The sequence below is a fragment of the Polypterus senegalus genome, chromosome 12 (assembly GCF_016835505.1).
Source record: "Polypterus senegalus isolate Bchr_013 chromosome 12, ASM1683550v1, whole genome shotgun sequence".
NCBI lineage: Eukaryota > Metazoa > Chordata > Cladistia > Polypteriformes > Polypteridae > Polypterus > Polypterus senegalus.
The window spans coordinates 59,054,668-59,068,528 of NC_053165.1; the positions used below are offsets into that span (position 1 = coordinate 59,054,668).

General features: G+C 44.5%; 1 long non-coding RNA gene across 3 annotated transcripts; it reads right to left on the reverse strand.

Annotated features, from left to right (window-relative positions):
• Positions 1-5,619: 5,619 nt before the first annotated feature.
• On the reverse strand, positions 5,620-13,660 carry LOC120541485. Of its 3 annotated transcripts, none has more exons than XR_005636010.1 (3): positions 13,491-13,660; positions 8,399-8,480; positions 5,620-7,642 (listed from the first exon to the last, which is right to left on the reverse strand). It is a non-coding gene; the product is annotated as an uncharacterized LOC120541485 (long non-coding RNA). The 3 variants fall into 3 exon arrangements; XR_005636011.1 differs by having other exon boundaries at positions 5,620-7,639; positions 8,399-8,483; XR_005636009.1 differs by having other exon boundaries at positions 8,399-8,483.
• Between the last annotated feature and the right edge of the window lie 201 nt (positions 13,661-13,861).

Below are 13,861 nucleotides of genomic sequence, written 5' to 3' on the forward strand. Positions count from 1 at the left end.
CCGCGTTAAACGTCAGTAAATGTAAGCTAAAAGATATTTTGTCTCACGTGATTCTTGTACCGCCGTAATCACTATGGGAGGGATATCGCCTTTTCTGGTATATTATGATATTGTTTAATTATTTAATATACCACAATTTCAAAAGAACACATTTCCAAGAGAGCTAATGCCTCTGCAGGAAACAGATGTGAACTGTAAAGGACAGGCGTCCCTTACAGAACAGCCTTGTACCTTGCACCGGTTTATTTTTGATTCATTTAATTGGCTGACGCTCTTATCCGGGGCAGCTTACAGTATCTGACATGTAATTGGCTACAACTGGCTGCTGTTGCTGTCAGGACAGACTCTCTGGATGACCAATAAAAAAAGGATTGGCGTCGATATGATAAAACAGGACCAATGTGTTTGATAATTACATGGTACATTTCCTGAAAAAATAAAATGTTTATTTTAACCTGGAAGCATTTTAGTTTATACTTTATACAGCACTGCAAGAAAATGGAAATTACTATTTATTTATCTATTCATCCATTATCCAACCCGCTCAATCCTAACTACAGCGTCATGGGGGTCTGCTGGAGCCAATCCCAGCCACTGCAGGGTGCAAGGCAGGAAACAAACCCCAGGCAGGGCGCCCACCCACCGCAGTACTATATTTATTAATATGGGGGGGGGGAATTACTATTTATGAAATATTAGGGGGTGTTTGATTTATAAATTTAGGGTTAGTTTTTTATAGATTTTTTTGGAATTATTAATTTGATTAATATTGATTTTATCTTTATTGATATTACTAATTTTTCTATTTCTTGATTTAGTTTAAAGAATTGTATTCATTTAAAAATCTATTTATCCAATTTTAGTGGGGGGTGGGATTGAACAGAGTAAAACTACATCTTTAAATTGCCAGTAATGGTCATATCCCCTACCCTATCCCCCCTTTATACATTAGCTGTCATTGCTGAGGCGCCTTTTCAAATGGCTCATTTTAGATCATATTTACAATTTCTGTAGTAAAATGGTGTTGTCAGAATGTTTGCTCACAGGAGCAGTCACTAGATTATATTTTTATATTCATGCAGTGCTTTTGAAAAGGGATCAGTTAAAGAACTGTTGTAAACATATTGTCACACACGTGCGCGTGGGAGGAAGCTAAAGGGCTTGAGTGATGGCAGTTCCGGCACTGACTCTTTTTCTCCCTTGCCTGCAGACCATTCACGGGAGATCCCACCTGGTCCTCTTGACGTCACTTCCGGGACTGAGCCAATGGAAGGAGACCTTGCCGGCTCTGGCCCCTGTGATGTCACGTCCGGGCTCTCACCAATGGCAGAAGGCCTTCATGAGCCCGACCCATATGACTTCACTTCCTGTCTTCCTCTTTAAAAGCCTCCACCTTTTCCCTATTCCCTCAGTTCTGTTTTGGACTCGGTTTTGTGCACATCAGTGCTGTTTACCGTATTACGACTTTGCTGCCAGGAAACCAATTATACGGGTGGCTGCCCCAAACCTTTCAATGACTCTGTCGAGTTTGTGACAAAATGTTCATGTAGTGCCTTTCAAAGATTTTGAGTTGTCGCAGAATAAACGTGCGTGTTTACCATCAGCGGCCGCCACTCAAATCTCTGGGCCGAGGAGTCCATATCTTGGGACAGTGGGGCAGGAGCAGCGTTCTACACAGTTAGCGTTTCCTCTGCCTCACTTGTGTGCTATGATAGCATGTTTCACTTTAGAGCTGCTAAAGAGTTAGAGTGTCTATATAAATATACTGGAAAAAGACTAAATCGAGGCTTAGAGCACTGGCTAAATGTGCTTCTATTATAGGCTTCATTTGTTTTCCTGTAAACTTTAACCTCAGCTTCAGGTGGGCACTCCTGTATAGCACCTTTCAAAATGGCCACAATCTTGCGTTAAGCACTTTACTTGACGAAATGAAGCATTACACAGCAGTGCAGCTAGTGAGGGGGCTGCTTGAAGCTCATCGGATGAGTGCACAACAGCCAGAGTGCCGTGTTCATTTTTATAGGCGAGAGCGACCGAGCAGATAAAACACGCTCTGGTACAAATCACAGCAGCTGTTTACAAGGCGCGATAAATAAAGCTGCTGGAAACAGATAATGTGCAGAAATGAAGAATCATTTGCCTAAACAGTTTATAGGCAAAGCACAATTACTACGCTAAAGGCTGTGATAAATTTAAAGGGGGGACATGCGAGTCCCCCGATGCCAGAATCACATCAAGACGCAGGGGTTCTTGAAATGACAGGCTGTAGACATACTTAGGACTTCCCAATATGTTAGTGAGGTTTATTAACAATATTATTACATTTGGGTTATTCCAAACTCATAAAGAGCACGTGCTGCCGTTAAATTCAAAAAGCACACCTATACATATACTGCATACGTTATACAAATACGCACAGATATGTGCCTTCACAGTTCAGATGACCAAACCTTCAGCACAGGGGAAGCCACTAAAACGGCATGGAGGAGCCCAGATGCCTTACAGCTCTTCAGTAGAAGGCCAAGCCCTGCCAGACAAGAGACTCCTAAAAAGGATCTCTAGATGTTCCAGGAAGCTGGCCCACCCAAGAAAGTAAAAAGGGTGGACTGTCGCTTCAGGTTGCATGGCCCTAAAGAGTAATAAAAGGGAATGGTATAAGGAGAGTCTGCAGCTTGTCACTGCAAAGGCCAGACCTCTACCTGGCACACTGTCCATGGCAGCACATTCCACAGGGCTCTCCACGTTTAAATGACAACTGCTACTTGTTATCAACTGCTCTCCTTTGAGATTCCCATGTTTCCTGTTTCATGTATCAGTTTTCTATTTTTGAAACTTTGAATTTGTTTCACCTAGTTCCACATATGTATTCTTGCCCTCACAATAAACATTACCAGAATCTTCCAAATGACCATAAGTTTAGAATTCAAAATCTGTACTAACTGTGCACACTGCATATTAATAATTACCAAACTGACCATCACCAGGGAATGCCACAGTCATCCATGTCTTAGCCACTTCTCTGCCAGAGGAAACAACCACTGAAAGCCGGATTGACAAAAACAACACCTGCCTTGCCTTACTAGAGCTGCAGTCACAGCCTGAAAAGGCTTCACTTGTAACGTTATAAACTTCTTTCAATGAGCTATTCTGACTTGAATCAGTGGTTATTCAATGCTACACACACTTTCATTTCAAAATATCAATATACATTTCCCGGTACAATTAGGACTTCCCCAAACCCAGGCACTCCAAGTGTGGTCCATCAAACCTCCCAGTACTGTTCACTAGAAAGTGACCTTCATCAAACATCAGCATCCTGATTTCTCCAAACTGCACTACATCAACACATTCTCACCTGGTCAGTAAAATTAGTTTTTAATCGGGTCTCACTGGGATGGTTAAAGCAATGTGGACTTCTTTATATAATAGCATTCTGGACAATCCATCCCAAAGCTCCACAAACCTAACACACCAGAATGTGAGCTACATGAAGGCTCAGCTCCCCGTTCACTACAAGTCACACTTCAGTAAGTCATCATTACGTTTCTTAAAACCTCACTGTCTGGGACATTACAAGTGTCATCAAGCCTCACTGCCCCATTCAAACCAGTGTGCACATCCTCAGCCCCACTGCTCATGTCGTTCTGGACATTTTATAATGTCACTGCCCCTGTACTGGTCCAGGTTTGGCAGACCACGCTTTCATGAGAACACATCAGATCTCAATGGGGAAAAAAATCCTGCTTGCTATTTCTACTGTTATGGACTGATATGGAAATGTGTTAGGAATGAAAGGATGCTGCATTGATTGATTGAAGTGAAAATGATCAACTTAGAGAGAGCTAAATTGAAAGACACCCCGAAAATCAAAATGAGAAAATGATGCGGCAGGCAGGCAGGCTAGTCCATTTTGCTGAAATTTCATTGCAGCAACTCAAAGTCGTACTCAGTAGTTCGTATGGCCCCCACATCCTCATATGCATGCTTGACAACATCGGGAGGGTGGGGAGTTATGCTCCTGATGAGATGACAGATGGTGTCCTGGGGGATCTCCTCCCAGATCTGGACCAGGGCATCACTGAGCTCCTGGACAGTCTGAGGTGCAACCTGGCGGCCTTGGATGGACTGAAACATAATGTCCCATTGTGTGTTCTGTTAGATTGAGGTCAGGCGAGAACAGCGTGGGGGCCAGTTAATGGCATCAATTCCTTCATCAACAACAACATTTATTTATATAGCACATTTTCATACAAACAGTAGCTCAAAGTGCTTTACATAATAAAAGAAACAATAAGAAAACAAAATAAATCAACATTAATTAACATCGAATAAGGTTCAATGGCCAGGAGGGACAGAAAAAACAAAAAAACTCCAGACGGCTGGAGAAAAAATAAAATCTGTAGGGATTCCAGACCATGAGACCGCCCAGTCATCCTCCAGGAACTGCTTACACCCTCTCGCCACATGAGGCCGGGCATTGCCGTGCACCAGAAGGAACCCAGGAGCCACTGAACCAGCACAGGGTCTGACAACGGGTCCAAGAATTTCATCCTGGTACCTAATGGCAGTCAAGGTGCTATTGTGTAGCCTGTAGAGGTCTGTGCGTCCCTCCATTGATATGACTCCCCAGACCATCACTGACCCACCACCAAACTGGTCATGCTGAACGATGTTACAGGCAGCATAACGTTCTCCACGGCTTTTCCATACACATTCATGTCTGTCACTTGTGTTGAGGGTTAACCTGCTCTCATCTGTGAAAAGCACAGTGCGCCAGTGGACTGATTAACAATCCCCTCTGCTACTTAACTGACCAGATCAGTAGCCCAAAAGTTTCACTGACTTGATGCTATTCTCTGATTAAGAAGTGTTCCTTTAATTTTTTGATATATACTGTATATATATATATAAAATACACAAACACACAAACTATGGTCTGATCACACACCTGAATGACTAAAAAAGGAAGAAAATTAAAAAGAAAATCTTCCAACTTAGCAGTTAGTCAAGGAGGTGTTATGCAGGCATACTGGCACTGGTATAGAGGAGCCCCAGTAGCATTTCTTGGCCAACTTCTGCTAAATAACCGCTGAAGATGTAAGGCGTTCAGGTCATGTGGAGGAAAAATATTACAAAAGTTATTCTGTCACATGTTGTTCTTACCTCACTATGCACCTACAGAAGGGCTGTGGTGACTTTCTCACAACTACTGTGCATCAGCACATTGGCTACTGAGAGAGCAGCCTCCAGTGGGTGTCACAAAAACAAGTCATAAACAGATAAAAGTTTGGGGCAGCCACCCGTATAATCTGGTATCCCGGCTGCAAAAGTCGTTTTTATCAGATAACCAGCACTGAAGTGCATACAACTGAGTCCAGAACAAGACTGAGGGAAAAGGGAAAAGGGGCAGGCTTTTAAAGGGGAAGACAGGAAGTGAGGTCATAAGGATCGGGCACGTGTTCTTCAATCATTGGATCGAGCCCGGACGCGACATAAGAGGGGCCGGAGCTGGTAAGGTCTACTTCCATTGGCTCGGTCCCGGAAGTGATGTCAAGAGAGCCAGGTGGAATCTCCCGGGAATGGTCTACAGGAAAGGGAGAAAAAGAGTCGGTGCACTCTGCCACATCCCGGCATGCCTCAGAACTGCCTTCACTCAAGCCCTTTAGCTGCCTCCCATGTGCACGTGCGTGACATGGGAAATTGGAGGAGGGCATCTTTGTAAAAAGCAACCAACAGAGCTGCCACTGTGTCCTTGGTAATTTTGTTCTCCACTAGCTAACTGTGACCACTGCCCAAGGCTTTACAAGATGGGTATCTTATCCTCTCAGATTTTGCTATTCTGTAAATGTCTCTACTAGATGTCTTATCCCTTTACTGCTACTGTATTGTGATGACAGCTGATAATTTGGCCAGCATCTTTTCCCCATTTGGATGTGAGCTTTTCAAATCTGTATAGCACAGGTAGCATGATCTGTTTGATTGCACTAGCATGCGGCTTTATCTAACAAGGATCTAATAAGAATCTCTCCCTTATGAGCGTCACATCTCTCTGTTCTGTTACTCAAACTCTATGCTGTCTGATCTTGTCAGCCCCTGGTATGCGTGAGTTTTACTTTTTATAAGGTTTGCCAGATTGACACGTGATGATGTCAGAGAGCTCTCCTTCAGTTGATAAGAGGTGTGCCCTTTACCTCATTTAAGGTCTCTGGCCAGTCTTATCAGACAGGTACCTGATCCTGTCCAGTCAACACGGCACTTGGAAGTGTGATTTGGTTAACTCTCTGGGTCCTGTGGCCTTGACTCCTGACAGGACGGTCCACTCAGGTCTCTCTTTACCCAGAACATTTACCTTGTTATGTGACACACTGTCAGATGGACACTCTGTATCCTTCCCTTGTGGGCCCCTGGTCCTCTTAAACTTTTCTACCCTGTAGTTTTATCTCATGGGTGTCAGATTTCTGTACCTTTGAGCTTTCCCTCCCCACAGTTTGATTCTGTCATAACACAATAAGTTGCAGTTTCAGAATGTCTCAGGTTTACTTGCTGCTCGGTTTTTTGAAGAGTGCAGTTTTATTTGACTGATGTCTCATGCCAGCAAATGTCTCTGCTGTCTGCTGGCAGATTTCTTTCTCCCGTTGTGCTAGAAGACAGATCTTGCCAAATCTTAGCGCCTTGTGAGTTTTAGTTAGTGGCAGACTGACCCTTCCTTGCTCTGCTACACCACGGCTTTACCTGAGGTCAGGTTTCTATAAATCCTGCCGCCTGACGTACAGCACAGTACTTCTAGTGCCATCCTGTGATTTGGACACCTGCAGCTCTGCTATCATAATCCTACTTTACTTTTCCAGTTAGCTGTCTAACAGTGGGAGATCATTTCGTGTCGAGTACATGAAGACGCCATATGTCTGCCTATATCAAGAAAGATGCTGATTCATCTGAAGCAGACACATATGACAGCAGCCAGCCCCCTTAAGTGTGTAGCGCAATTCTGACAATTAGCTGTCTTCTAACTCAAAAGCAAAACTGTGGCCACACTAATTTATGCCAAAAATGAAAGTCGACTTTTGTGTGCTTTTACAACACACCGAGATGTGCTGTACAATGTGCACAAAAGGAGGTGCTGCACGTATCTGTCATTTCATTTTAGCTAATACCGTGTTTTCATGTCAAGGATTAATGATCATATCCTTTAACCTGTATGTTTTTAAGAAATGGAGGCTGCTGTCATTGAGGGCCGTCGGCAGCTTAAGTCTGACTGCATCTTAATTAGCAACAAAAGAAAAGTCCTTCAGTCTCCCAGGGCTGCGTGACAACCTGCTGCTGAGTTGTGACGCTTCTGTCAGCAGGGCCGGGGGTGGGCCGGGGGGCTCCAACGCTGTCTTCTGCTGCCACCTTGTGGCCACACTCTGACATGCAGTAGTCCTCCCATATACAGTATAAAGACTACTGCATTTTTTTTTCATACTTTCCAGTCTTGGCTCTTACTGTATAATGTTCGCTTCAGATGACTGCTGATTAAGTGTGTGTGCTTTGATTTCGGGTAGTGCCCTCCAGAGTCACGTGACACCGAGTCAAGTCAACTTTACCTTTGTGTCTTCAGAATGTCACAGGGCGTCACCAAATGTGCTAACTCCTCACCCTGCTGGAAAACAAAAGTTATTATAGGCTTTTCAAGATGGACACATCTCTTAGTCAATTACAGGGAAACAAAGACGACGGTGCGGAGCAGACATGCAATGAAAATGGCTCAGAGACGGCTGCGTGTGAGCTCTGCGTCTGCTCAAGCACTTGGACCTCGTCATCTGTCACCGCTGCGCTGCTACAGGCAGGGTCAACGCATTCTCGACCTCCACGAATTACAGTAAACCTTCCAGTGCGTATTGTTTATTTTTTAAAACAATTCCCTCAAGATTTCGGCACTTTTCTGTACCACGGACTCCTCTTTTGAGCTGCCGTCCAACCTGCACGACTCAGCTAAAGCTAACTGGAAAACTCAATGGTGTCGTTTTAATGGTATGGCTAAAGTTAACAAAAGTAAGAGTTTGTTAAGTTTGTGAAGTGGAACTAAATTGGAAGTGCGTTTACTGTAAGAGTGAAGCTGGGAAACACGTCTTTACACAAAGAGTCGTGGGACTCGGGAACAAAACACTGAGACGTGCAGTACAAGCAGAAACCATCACAACCTTTAAGAAGAATCTGGACGAGATGTTGGGACCCCTTAGCTGTTAGCTAAACAGACTGAATGGTCTCCTCTCCTTTGTCAAATGTCTTCAGTTTCTAGTCTGCAATTTTTTTTTACTTCTTTTGATTATTAAAGCGCAATGAAGGACTTGAGTAACAATTCATTTTTTATACTGAAACGCACATGAATGGGTACTACTTGTATTTATAAACTGACCTGATACATGAGCCGGCCATCCCAGAAGTGATCAAGTTTGTTGAGGGGGAACACACATCTTCAGTTAATTACAAAGAAACACCTGCTAAGAAACAAAACAAAATGGTGCTGTTATTCAAACAGGGGTCCCAAACGTAACACATTAACCTCACTCTCTTTGAATCGTCTTGCACACATCCATTATCCAACCCGCTACATCCTAACTAAAGGGTCACAGGGGTCTGCTGGAGCCAATCCCAGCCAACACAGGGCGTAAGGCAGGAAATAAACCTCGGGCAGGGCGCCAGCCCACCACAGAGCACACACACACACACACCAGGGACAATTTTAAATTGCCAATGCATCTAACTTGCATGTCTTTGGACTGTGGGAGGAAACCCATTCAGACACGGGGAGAACATGCAAACTCCACACAGGGAGGACCTGGGAAGTGAACCAGCAGCGCTACCCACTGCGCCATCGTGCCGCCTTGAATCGTCTTATTTCATAAAATCAAATCAGTTATATTATGGGGGTCTAAACTCGTGTGCTCAACCCCCTCTTGTATTCCTTGTTCACCCATGACTGTGTTGCAAAACACGGCACAAACACCATCATCAAATTTGCAGACAACACAACCATCATAGGCCTTATCACTGACAACTATGAGATGGCCTACAGAGAGGAGGTGCTGGCACTGAGTAATTGGTGCCTGGATAACAACTTCTCTCGTAATGTCAGCAAAACCAAGGAGATGATCGTGGACTATCGGAAACAGCAAGGCGGAGAATACCAGGCCATCTACATCAGCGGCGTAGAAGTTGAAAGGGTTAACAGCTTCAAGTTCCTCACAGTAAACGTCACCGAGGATCTCTCGTGGACCCTTCACATAGACACTGTGGTTAAGAAAGCTCGCCAGCGGCTCTACTTCCTGAATGCCAACATCACCTCAAACCTTTACAGGAGTGCGGTCGAGAGTCTGCTGACGGGCTGCATTACCGTCTGGTATGGGAGCTGCTCTGCCAGCAGCCGGAAATCACTAGAGAGAGAGTGGTGAAGGCAGCAGAGCACATGACGGGCAAGAGTCTCCTTGCCATTGAAGACATTTACCTCCATCGGTGCTTGCGTAAGACAAGCAGCATCATAAAGGAGCACAGCCATCCAGCACACCAGCTGCTCTCCTTGTTACCATCTGGCAGACATTACAGGAGTCTGGCTGCTCGGACTACAAGACTTAAGAACAGTTTGTACCAGCAGGCCATTCGACTCCTCAACAGCAACACCTGAACACTCACATACACTCACATCACACCTACATTGCACTACTCACACACAAACTGTACCTGCACTCCCTCGGAATACAGTACTGACTGGAACATACACCTGTACTTATAAAACATTATCTGTGCAATAACTGTCATTTGTACTTGCTGCTCATTCAACTCATATTGCTCTATAACGTCTTTTATAATGTACACATTTTATTTTATATAGCTAGTCTATTTTTAACTTGTAATTTTTATTTTTTAGCTTTATTGGATCTAGGCCGAGTGCCTTGTTTTTCTCGTCGTACACATTTCATTGTGTTAACCTATATATGACAAATAAACCTAAACCAACCAGCTGAGTGGACATCATGAGCCGACAGAAGCAGACGCCTTTCAAACCCGCTCCTTTCAAGTTGGGATATTCGGCTTTTTCCCCATTCTTTCCCCTCAGTGATACGCGTGACTCTTGTGCAGGTTTAATAACTTTAGCATCAAGAAGGCTACAAATCTCTCTGTGTGTCGAATAACACAAAGTCGTGTCTGTGAAAAGAAGCCCACTTGAAATGCGAGTCCCCACTGCTCAGTCACTTGATTCACCGTGACATGAAGCAGAGTTCCCATCTTCATCGGTGGCAGAGGCCTCAAGGTCACACGATTTACTTCATCTACAACTTTTTCTGTCATTTTGGCAACTGTACTGTTGTTTTTAAACATTTTATTGATTTTATTCAAATCGAATCACATCCCATACAAGCCAGTCAAGTGTACCTAAACTAGGTGGGCAGCTTTCTTTCTGCTTGCCGGTAATCTGGCGCCTTTAAGGACTTTTAAAGGGGAACACCAAGAGCAGGTCACGCTTCACTTACAGACTCGGCCAGTCTACACTCGTTTTCATTTTCTTTCGGTGTTTTTTGAACTGCGTAATGCCGTTGTCCGACTCTCCTTCAAACACCTGCAGCTCAAGGTGTCTCCAGAAATTGGGTTCAAAGTACAGGGTGCTCCAGATATAATTATGTAATTTTCATTACACTATAACTTATTAAGTTTATTACTGCGAGCCTGTCTCCAACTGAATGGAGGACAAGTGGGACATTACATGGAAAATCAGTGAATTAATTCACTGTAATTCCATATTCGTTTATTACAAGATATTTCAAACAATTCTTTTGTCTTGTATTGTTTTCCTGCTTTGCATTAAAAGTTGCATAATTAGATCTGGACCACCCGATAGGATTCGTGGCAGGCAAAGCAACCCTTACAATGAGAAGGTGTTTAAAGGGGGGATCACAGGTGACAGTCTGCTGTGACTTAAAATGTGACAACCCTGCACAGCAAGGCGGCCTGAAGGAATCACTAAGGCCGGTCTCCTTGCCACAAACCACCCCACGATAGAACACTTTGGGCTGTTTTTATGAAATTAGAGGAGAAATGACTTCTGAACTCCTAACACCTTTGAGTAACAACACCAGTTTTTGTTTTGTTTTAAAGTATGTTGCAGTGTGGTGTGGTGGTTAAGGCTTCAAACACTGAGGTTGTATTTCAGATCCCACTACTGACTCTTTTGTTCTTCATTTTGCCTTATATAATTTCTTGTATTAGAAATTGGTTTGTTTTCGCATACCCCTTGGGGTCAGAGCACAGAGACAGCCCTGGAGCAACTGCAGGCCCAGCAGAGTAGGACGTGGATTCGGACCTTCCGGATAGCAGCGCAGACCCTTAGCCACTGTGTGACCAGAAGCGAGTCAGTGGGCCTGTCTGTGCGCCAACTGCAACAGAGCCGAGCTCAGGCGGCACCTCAGTGACCCGAGCCATTCTGAGGCCCGTTAGACGACGCCCCACTCCTTGGCCTCTCTTTTGACTCCGCCCACTTTCCAGAAGCCCCTCCCCTGTTCCTGTTGTGTACTGAGGCCTCCATTTCAGTTCCTGCTCTCAAACCAGTGCACTCGGTAGTTTTGAGGCCTGTGTATTCAGCATTTGCTAAACTTCTAAACTATTGAGGTTGCTCAGCTCTACATCTGAAACAAAGCCACAGAATGAATGTGTCTTTTGTTAATGGTTTTATATATTTTATATATACAGTACTTTTTTTTCCCCCAGAAGTGAACATAACATTTTTGTGTGAAAATATAAAACACGTTAATTTCTAGGCAATGCAACACATTACATTAAAAGAGTCTACTGAATCCAATTAGTAAATGATTTAAATGTACAGTTATAGAAGAGTAAAAATTAACGCTTGTCGTGTTTCTCACACGAATACAAAGAAGTGCTCAGAACTGTCGGGGGCCTAAAACTGTCCTGGATACCTAGCACCACTTGTTGGATATAAAGGCGTCTGCCAAATAAGTAAATGTAAACATTTCTTTGCAATTCATTGAAAAATTATACCCCTCCCTGTACACACGTCTTGGAAACTCTTAATTTTCCAGAACATGCCATTACGGTGGCATTCAAGAGACTGAACATATTATGATAACGCAGAAGAAACAACGGTTTACTTCAAATGAAATTCTATAAAAGGAAAAGAAAAAGAAATATATGAAGAAATAAACGACAGCATAAAAAAAAAGTTGAACCCACACCCATAAGAAAGAGAACAACAAAGACTTGGGCAAAATCAATAAAGTGAAACAAAACCCCTCTGTTTTTTTTTTTAAGAATTACTAAAGCAGTTAACGGCCTTACAGAGTCATTCCTAAGGCCAGCACTCTTATTCTCAAATAGCATTAATGATTTCTTGCCAATGTTTTAAAAGGCTTTGGACGTATCCTGAAAGAGAGAATTAGATTTTTTTTTTCTAACTTGAGATGATAAAGAATATGAGGTACAGGAGGCCAGTTGGGATTCTTCCAGCTGAGCAGTTAAGTCTGGGGTCTGGCAGTGCGTCCTACAGTCAACTTACCCCACGCACTTTAGTGCCACCTCAGGGCCCACAAAGAGTCACTGATTAACAGCTTTGGAGTGAATCTTAATGCCAAGCATGTCTAGGATTCTGGTCCAAAACGATGTTCATTTCGAGCATTCTCTAAACATGACTTTGCAGGCTCTCAACTTGTCATCACTGGTGCCTGTCTACAGGTAGGGTCACTCCATTTTAATTCAACTCGTTTTCAAAAAGGCTTTGGCAGGAGTGCACGCTGTCAATGGCTCCTTTCCCCAGCATTCCCTAGGACCCTGGAGAGGCGGATTGTTTGAAATCTGTTGGTGACCTCCTCGAGATGGCCTCCAATGGCCTCTGGGATTGATGTGGGTGGACCATGTGCAAAGTGGGCGAGGTTTCTTTTAGCAAAATTTATGTTTTGCGTATTGGAAAAAAAAAATGAAGCCAGGCGGTTGAATTTGGAGCGCAGTGATGCAAGCACGCCGTCCGTATAAAGCCCTCTTGGTGTCCAAATCCCCAGCAGTACCCGTCCGTAAGTGGTGTAGCTGAATGCACGCTGCCCTCTTATTTGAAGTCTGACCTGCACGCGGGCCGTTTTGAGAAGTGATGAGCGGCTTTGCACACACTCGTGTCCGCGCCCTCTCACACCTCCACGTCACGTCTTCGTTTATTTCGTGTTTAACACCGCCTCGTTGGCTCAGCTTCTGAACTAGACAATAAGTCCCGTCCAGGGCGTGCCCCGGCTGTGCTCTGACTGGATTAAACCGGTATCACTTTATGTCATTAGGTACGTGTCCTCCGGTAGCAAAGTCCACCCTGCGTTTCACCCCCGACACTCTCACTTGCCCGTGCGGGCTAATGGCGGGTGTTCGGGCGGTCCCTGCCAGCTGCGAGTCGCCGTTAGCTTTATAGAAATGATGCCAGGCTTTCCGAAGTGCCCTTCGGGTGCTTTAACCTGTCTTACCTGTAGAGGTCCAACTTCTCGTGGCGTGACGAACCTTGTAAATATGTTGTCGAGTTGGACACGGGAAACTCTATAAAAGCACACACAGAGTTTGTAAACGTCATACATGGGATGAACGCTCTAGAAAACAAGTGCAGCGTGTCCCACAATGTTTCACGCGACATGCATTCGCCATCATATCGGGCATCCTGGAAGACGACTCGACACTGCCGGGACGGCGCGGGAGAGAGAATGCTGGGACAGCGCGCGCAGTTGCCATGGGCGACCGAAGAGTACAAAAGAAGGCACGAAGATTGAAGGGACGCGAGGAGGAGCGGGTGGGTTCGGGTTTGGTCGGGGGTGCTATGGTCATGCGCAAACCGGCGCCCCGT